Raw genomic sequence first — 7,909 nt, forward strand, 5'->3', positions numbered from 1 at the left:
TGACTCATGAAATGTAGCAAGAAATAATAAAAATGTGTCAAGTTGAAGACTGGCTTTTATAGGTAGAAGCAATACAGTATAAAATTTGTATTTGAAAGAAGAAAAATCAGACCTGGGGTGGCTGAGGAACATTGGTTTAACCTTTGTAACATGCAATACCTGGAGGAAAGAGTACTTGAAGATTTCACAATAAACAGAAAATTACATAATACACAATGAATTTATCAAAGTTAATCATGCCATGCCAACAGAAACCTTCTGATATCATTATTTTCTAGACAATGCATATATCCAAAGAGCATTTGATACTACGTCACATAGGAAAATATTAATTTTACTACAATTAAATAAATTATGAATTTATGGAGGTAAGTTAACAATAGATTGTGATGAAGGTAACCATCAGGGTAGAGACAATGCAATTCTTTGAAGCTAATGTTGTTTAGTATATCTAATTAGCGGCTACAGAATAAAAAGTAGATATCTTTCCATAGAGCTTTTCAATGGTAGCATGTTAGACAATGCTTGATGTATTTATACTGGGTGTCATATTATATACTACACAGCTACCAAAAGTCCCAGTTCTTGAACTGTTTGTGCTGATGATGTACCTGGAACATATCACAGTTGCCTTGCGGAGTATCTTTCTTCTGTGAATTGAAGCGTGACAGAGAAGAGACTGCTGTGTGCCTGGATCTTGCCCTGAGGTGAGATTAGGAGAACTCTTTAACATCCATCAGGTTAAATATGAACACTGGCATTGTAAGAATGATGACTTACAGGACTGAAGTGCTAGGAATAAAATTGAATTGAACAGTACAAATGTGCCCAGACTTACATGTGCATCTCATAACAGAACTATCCTATAGTTCATCACTCATAAATGCAGAAGCAAAGAAAGAACAGGTACCTAAATTTAGGGTCTATGAACACTGCTTGAATGAACTCAGTCCATTTGTGCTGGTAAAAGACAGACAGATATTCCCTGGTAATGTATCTCTAATAATAACAGGAAAACAAAAAAAAAGTATTTTAAGATAGACTACATTTCAAGCACAAGAGGTTGGCCATGAGTACCCTTAGCATGAAAAAAAACACTAACAATATGAAGATTTCTAAGCATCACAGCAATAAAATTCTGGAAAATCTTTCCAATGGGGCAACCCTAAGGTGAAGATTTATTTCTTTATCTATCTGTTTCTTTATATATTTTTAATATTTTAATTTTTTTCATCATTCTTATCTTGAAATATATTTAGATATGACTTCCTAAGAACTTTAAGAACACAGACATTCTGTAAGTTCTTCTAGTGATGAAGTTCATAGAGTGATGCCCTTCCTTCCACCAGTTTTTCTCTACATTGAAATGTGTGCTCCCAGGATACGCCAAAACAACTCTGAAGAGAACGATGTCTTTTGCATTGTCATTCCTTACTATGCTTTTGATATGAAAAAATAATGTAAAGGTAAATTATCTGAAGATTATTGTTTCATTCTTTAGGAAGAGGAAGAAACCCATAGCAGATATTTATAAGTAGATTGTTTAGTATTTGTGCATGATTCATCTTGGTGAAACTCGCAGTATTCTTTTAATCTGCTTGCAATATTAAGCAGTATTAATGGAAATTAAAATAAACATGCATTCAATATGCTATCTTTGGTAGTGGTAAAATGATAACAGGGTGAAAGAATTAAAACCCAAAATGTCTAGAAAGATTAAATTACAAAAGAAGAGAACAAGAATTAAAAATGTGCAAGCTGTCAAAATAAAAAGTTATTTGGACTCATTGACCTGAAGTTGGAAACTCTGTAAAGAAGAATTATTATTCAGAAAGACACAAAGACTTTACAATTCTATTATTCAAAATTAAAACCTGACTTTCTTACAAGACAAACTGTGAGGCAATATGTAGCTGAGTAGCTCAATATCTGATTAGCCCTAATACTCATAATGTAAATTTGAGAGCTACATTCTGCATTTCAGTTTTACTTTCTGCTTGCTGTTCTTCTGAGAAAGATGTATTAGATCTACTCATAGCAGGTGTACTATCCTACCATGAACTAGCACAGCTTTTCTACACCATGTGTTGATGAGTGGCAGTAGTATCTCATTCTTCTCTAACAGTTTTGGCAGGTTACAGTAAACAGTTACAGCAGTCTCATAGGTGTTCTCTAAACTGATCTATGGATGTGAATGCCATGTGAGTCAAAATCTTGATTCCTGGTAATTCAGCTTAAGGAGCAGAACTGGACAGTTCCTCCAGTGTGATTCAATTTCCTGGGTGTAGTTTTCTGCAAACCAGGAGCTGAGGGAAGAAGGGAATATTATTTGTACCTGTCATGGAATGAATGCTAATTAAACTGAAGGTAGCAAGTGTTTCATTATTTGGGTGGCATCTAGTTTTATGAATTGCCTGTGAGATATATTTTCCCTCTGAGTTCTCCTCTCCATTTAATTTAAAAATGCATGAAGAACATTGTGCTTGTTTCTAATTTCTAAAATATTTATATGATATGTATTTGAAAAGTAAGAAAACTTTTAAAGAGTAATTTTTAATACCTTATTAAAAATACCATATTGTGTTTATTGTGTAACATGCAATAAACCAAACTTTTGCTAGCATTTTTTACAATGAAAGTTTGATGTTCACAAAGAAACTCAATTCAAGATTCAGATACCTGAATTTAGTTGTCTATAATATAGATGTCTGTGTATGAGCTAGATGTGTACCATCACTGGAGGTCTGCATTCAAATCAGTCAAATGCAGACATCAAATTTCCTTGGCTGACTAGGGGTTTTTTGACTGTGTTGCCTATACCGCAAAGCACTTCATTCTATTACATACACACAGGTTGCTAGTGCAATCTGAGATGTTGTGGAATGTCCAGGACTGTTGCATAGGATTAGAAGATACCACAAAATATTTACAGGACATCCATATTCTAATCATCAGTGAAAGGTCAGGTATGTTACCCTGGGGAATCTCAACCAATGTTGATATCTACTCATATTTAGAAACATAATGCAATTTGTCCTCTACATTTGCAGAGATCATCATTAGAGTGCACCCTCAGCAAGTCTGCCAATGACACCAAGCTCTGTGGTGCAGTCAACACGCTGGAGGGAAGGGATGTCATCTAGAGGGAACCTGACAGGCATGAGAGTTGGGCCCGTGCAAACCTCATGAAGTTCAACAAGGCCAAGTGCAAGGTCCTGCACACGGGTCAGGGCAATCCTAAGCACAAATATAGCCTGGGTGAAGAATGGATCAAGACCAGCCCTGAGGAGAGGGACTTGGGAGTACTGATGGATGAGAAGTTCAGCATGAGCCAGCAATGTGCTCTTGCAGTCCAAAAAGCCAACCACATCCTGGACTACTTCAAAAGAAGCGTGGCCAGCAGGTCGAGGGAGGTGCTTCTTCCCCTCTGTTCTGCTCTTGTGAGACCCCACCTGGAGTACTGCACCCAACTCTGAAGCCCCCAGCATAAGAAGGATGTGGACCTGTTGGAGCTAGTCCAGAGGAGGGCCATGAAGACAATCAGAGGGTTGGAGCACTCCTCCTCTGAGGACAGGCTGAGATCGTGGGGGCTGTTTAGCCTGGAGAAAAGAAGGCTCTACCTTATAGCAGTCTTCCAGTACCTAAAGAGGCCTTATAAGAAAGACTAGGAGAAACTTTTTAGCTGGGCTTGTTATGATAGGACAAAGAAGTAATGATTTTTAAATGGAGGGAGGTAGATTCAGGCTGGATATAAGACCTTATAGCAGTCTTATAGTACCTGAAGAGGGCTTATAGGAAAGATGGGGAGAAACACTTTAGCAGGACCTGTTGTGAAAGGATGAGGGGTAATGGTTTTAAAATAGAATGGGCAGATTTAGATTAGACATCAGGAAAAAAATTTTTACAATGAGGATGGTGGAACAATGGAACAGGTTGCCCAGAGAGGTGGTAAATGGAAACATTCAAGACCAGCTTGCACGAGGCTCTGACTGACCTGATCTATCTGGACATGTCCCTGCTTCTTGCAGGGGTGTTGGACTAGATGGCCTTTAAAGGTCCCTTCCAACCTAAACTGTTCTATTATTCTATAATGAGTTTAGTCACGTGTAGATACTCACAAGTAGACACAAATTCATGTGTCTAAAACTGGACTGAAATCTCACTCATTTGAATGAATTTCAAGTCTGAAAGCACGAACCATGGATTCTCCTCCTGAGGTGATGGAGAGAAATTGAAAAGATGAAAGATTTCAGCCTCTCTGATGATCTGTTTGGTAGAGTTCCATGGGATAAGGCCCTGGAAAGAAGAGTGGCCCAAGAAAGTTGGTTGTTATCCAAGAATCACCTCTTTCAAATTCAGCACCGATGAGTCCACACTTGGAGTACCGTGTCCAGTTCTGGGGTCCTCAGTACAAGAGAGACATCAGCATACTGGACAGAGTCCAACAAAGGGCCACAAAGATGACTAAGGAACTGGAGTATCTCTCACATGAGGAAAGGCTGAGAGAGTTGGGACTGTTTAGTCTGGAGAAGGGAAGGCTCGGGGAGATGTTATCGATCTATATAAATTCAAGGAAGAAGAAAACAGAGACAGGCTCTTTTCAGTGCTGCCCAGTGACAGGAAAAGAGGCAACAGACACAAACTGAAGCACAGAAGGTTAGATTTGAACTTAAGAAAACACTGTTTTACTTGCAAGATCACGGGCCACTGGCACAGGTTGCTTAGAGAGGTTGTGGAGTCTCCATCCTCGGAGATATTCAAAAGTCATCTGGACATAGTCCTGGGCAACATGGTCTAGCTGGCTCTGCTTGAGTAGGTGGGTTGGACAGGATGACTTCCAGAGGTCCCTTCCAACCTCAACTGTTCCGTGTGATTTTGTGATTCTGTTTGATCACAGTGATGACTGTGATGACAGTTTTCAGTCTCATAAAATCTTTGACATAATTTCTTCCTTTACAGAATAGTAACCAGAAAAAATAACTAATTTTTTTTAGACCAAAATAATACTTTAAAAGGAGACTGAAAGTCCTTTCTAAGCAAGAATACTATCGCAAGCAGAGTATTCAAAATACATGAGCTCACAATGTTATATGCTGTGTATTTAAAATTGGGGTTTTGCTTTGGTTTTTTTTTTTTTTTCCCAGTATTCTTGAGAACAAGTTTCACAACTCCTTAAAGCAGAATATTACTTATTACTTAAAAGCAGTAACTGAGACTTATTAAAAATAAGTACCTTCTAGAATTTACATTGAATAGACTATAAGTAAGCCAATTAACCCCCTCCTCTTCCCTCCCACAAAAAAAAAAAAAAACCCAAACCCCACCTTAAACATTTTCAAGCTATATGGCTTCCATTCACAGTCAAGTACTATTTAAATAATAAATATTTCTCTTCTGAAGAAAGCAATTGTCTCTGAGGCAGAGTATAAGAAAATAGGGATTACTTTTCTGAAAACAAGACAAGTCTTGGAGTTAAAAAAAGTTAGGCTTTCTGGATTTCTTCAACTAGAAGTCCACCTTGAGTAGTCAAATTTAGGGACTTTGGTAGAGAAGATAAATGTGCTAGTGCCACAAATTAAGTGACCTTAAGGAACATATATATTTAAAATAATCCCTTAATCATTAGTGACTGGTTCCAATCAAGAAGAAAAGGCTGAAAGAAAAAAAATTGTAATTAAGAAAGTAGTAATAGGAAAAGTTATGGAAAAATATCCTCTCTTAGCAGACAAAAATTACAAGCACTTGCAGAGTGTCAGTTTTCCTTTAAATTTAAGCCTTCATAAAATGTTATTCTATGTAAGGTTAAAAATTCGTCTTCAGATTTAAATCTAGTTGAAGATTGAAAAATAAAGGAATATATTGAAGCACTTAATTAATGAAGTTAGACCTGTAAGCAAAACTAAATAAGCATCTAAGTTGGCTTTAAAATATTCCTGACAAATATGTTCATTAAAATTAAATATAATTAATTGTATCCTCTTACCTTGTCTTTCTTATAAAAAGTACCAGAAAGGAAAAAACAGAAAGAAAATGAACTGAAATGATCACTGACCTAACTGTGTAGGTATCCACACAGCAACTATTTTATCGGACTTTATCTCACTCAAACTAGAACTGCTAAGACTTCTCCAGTACCTTCCAACGGACAATCTGGCGTCATTTTTTTTTTCCTTTTTTCTCCCTCCTTTAGTTTTTGTGGTCGTATCCCAGAGACAAACTGGCAGTAAATGTTTTATTTCTTTTTCACTTAGTCTGTGACTTCCCCACTTCAGATACTCCCACCACATATGTGAAAATTAAAAAAAAAAAGTGTCATTATTGAATTTTATAATGAAACAGCTGACCTCTGTAAGTGACCTTAAGTTGATGAGAAAAATTCCACATCAAAACAATATTATCACAAGGTAAAATATGAGAAAGACATACAAATCAGACCAGTTGCTGTTTTCAAATGATGTTGCTTCATTTGCTGCAGCGAAGTGACCAGATTTGTACTCTCCTGAACAGAATAGAATAGCGTAGCATAGCACAGAACACAATAAAATAGAATATTTCAGTTGGAAGGGACCTACAAAGACCACCTAGTCCAACTGCCTGACAACTTCAGGACTAACAAAAAGTTAGCTGAGAAACTGTTTCTGTGTGAATCCAATAGGATACCCAAAGGATACCCAAGAGCAGAGTCCTGAGACAAGACATACAGATCATTGGCTTGCAGTTACGGTTTCATGTGTGGCTGGAAGATATTTCAACGTAGAACTGAAAGTCTCCTGCCTCAGGAAGCCCCACAGATTATCATGCTGCTGGACATGTCCAGACAGGCCGTCCTTGAGGCAGTTTTGTGGATGATAAGAAATATGGCACGTCTTTCCCATGGAAAGGAAGTGCTTTTTAAGAAAGGTGCAAACTCAGACTCAGAACGCAATTTAGGGTTCCAAATTAAAGAAAAAGCTTCAGGAAGTGAAACAGCATGGACTTCACCTTACATATATACTCTAAGTGGTTAAAGGTGGGATTTTTAATAGCCCTTGCAACTGTTCATAATAAAATCAATTGGCAGGTTTTACCCTAGATACGTTGATGCAGAAACAAGTTAGCGCTTAGTGGCAGTAATAACATCATAAAACAAAAAGAAATCTTCCTTGAATGGCCCGCAGTGCAAGCCCTGGATTATCACAAATTCCTGAAAATGTCTCTGGTAATTTGCTATGACTACAAGGAATCGTGTTCCCATTTACTGCGTGTTTCAGCAACGGTGACCACTCAGATCCTGTATTCTGTGTATCTGTTATCTCCTGCCTTGAGGTTACCCTCAAAGAAAGAAACAGCATGTAATAACAGATCCTGCATTATCAGTGGTGACAATAGCAAATAAAAACTGCAAGGTGCTATGATGTGTTTACCTTTGACTGCAAGATCCTCTGTTTGGATTTAACAAACTAGTTTCTCAGAAGAGCAGCTGTTTGCCATATGGATCAAAATTGCATTTGGCAAATGGAAGCACTTCCTCATGCCCATCTGATTTTCATGTACAGTCATATATCTGAATGTTTAAGGGAGGAGTTTGCTGTTCTACCGAGGGTGTTTCAGCTGAGAACTGTTTATTTTGAATCCCAGTTTTCTTTTGCTTTTTTTTTTAACTTTTTTTTTTCCAGAAGGTTCTCCTGCAGAAAATTTAACACAAAACAAAATGCCCTAAACCCAAAACTTAATAAAGTAATCTGAGGAAAATGAAAGATGGTGGAAAAATGAGGGAGAAATATTTTTTAATCTTAACAAAATAAGCCAAACAAAATATTTTGGCTTAAATTCTGGCTCCAAGGAAGTGTGAAATGCTGTATTTCTTGTATCTTCTAAATATTTGATTACTATCAATAAAATCGATAAGTAAATTAAAGAATAAAGGAAG

Source organism: Chlamydotis macqueenii, chromosome 1 (assembly GCF_036417535.1).
Source record: "Chlamydotis macqueenii isolate bChlMac1 chromosome 1, bChlMac1.mat, whole genome shotgun sequence".
Taxonomy (NCBI): Eukaryota; Metazoa; Chordata; class Aves; order Otidiformes; family Otididae; genus Chlamydotis; species Chlamydotis macqueenii.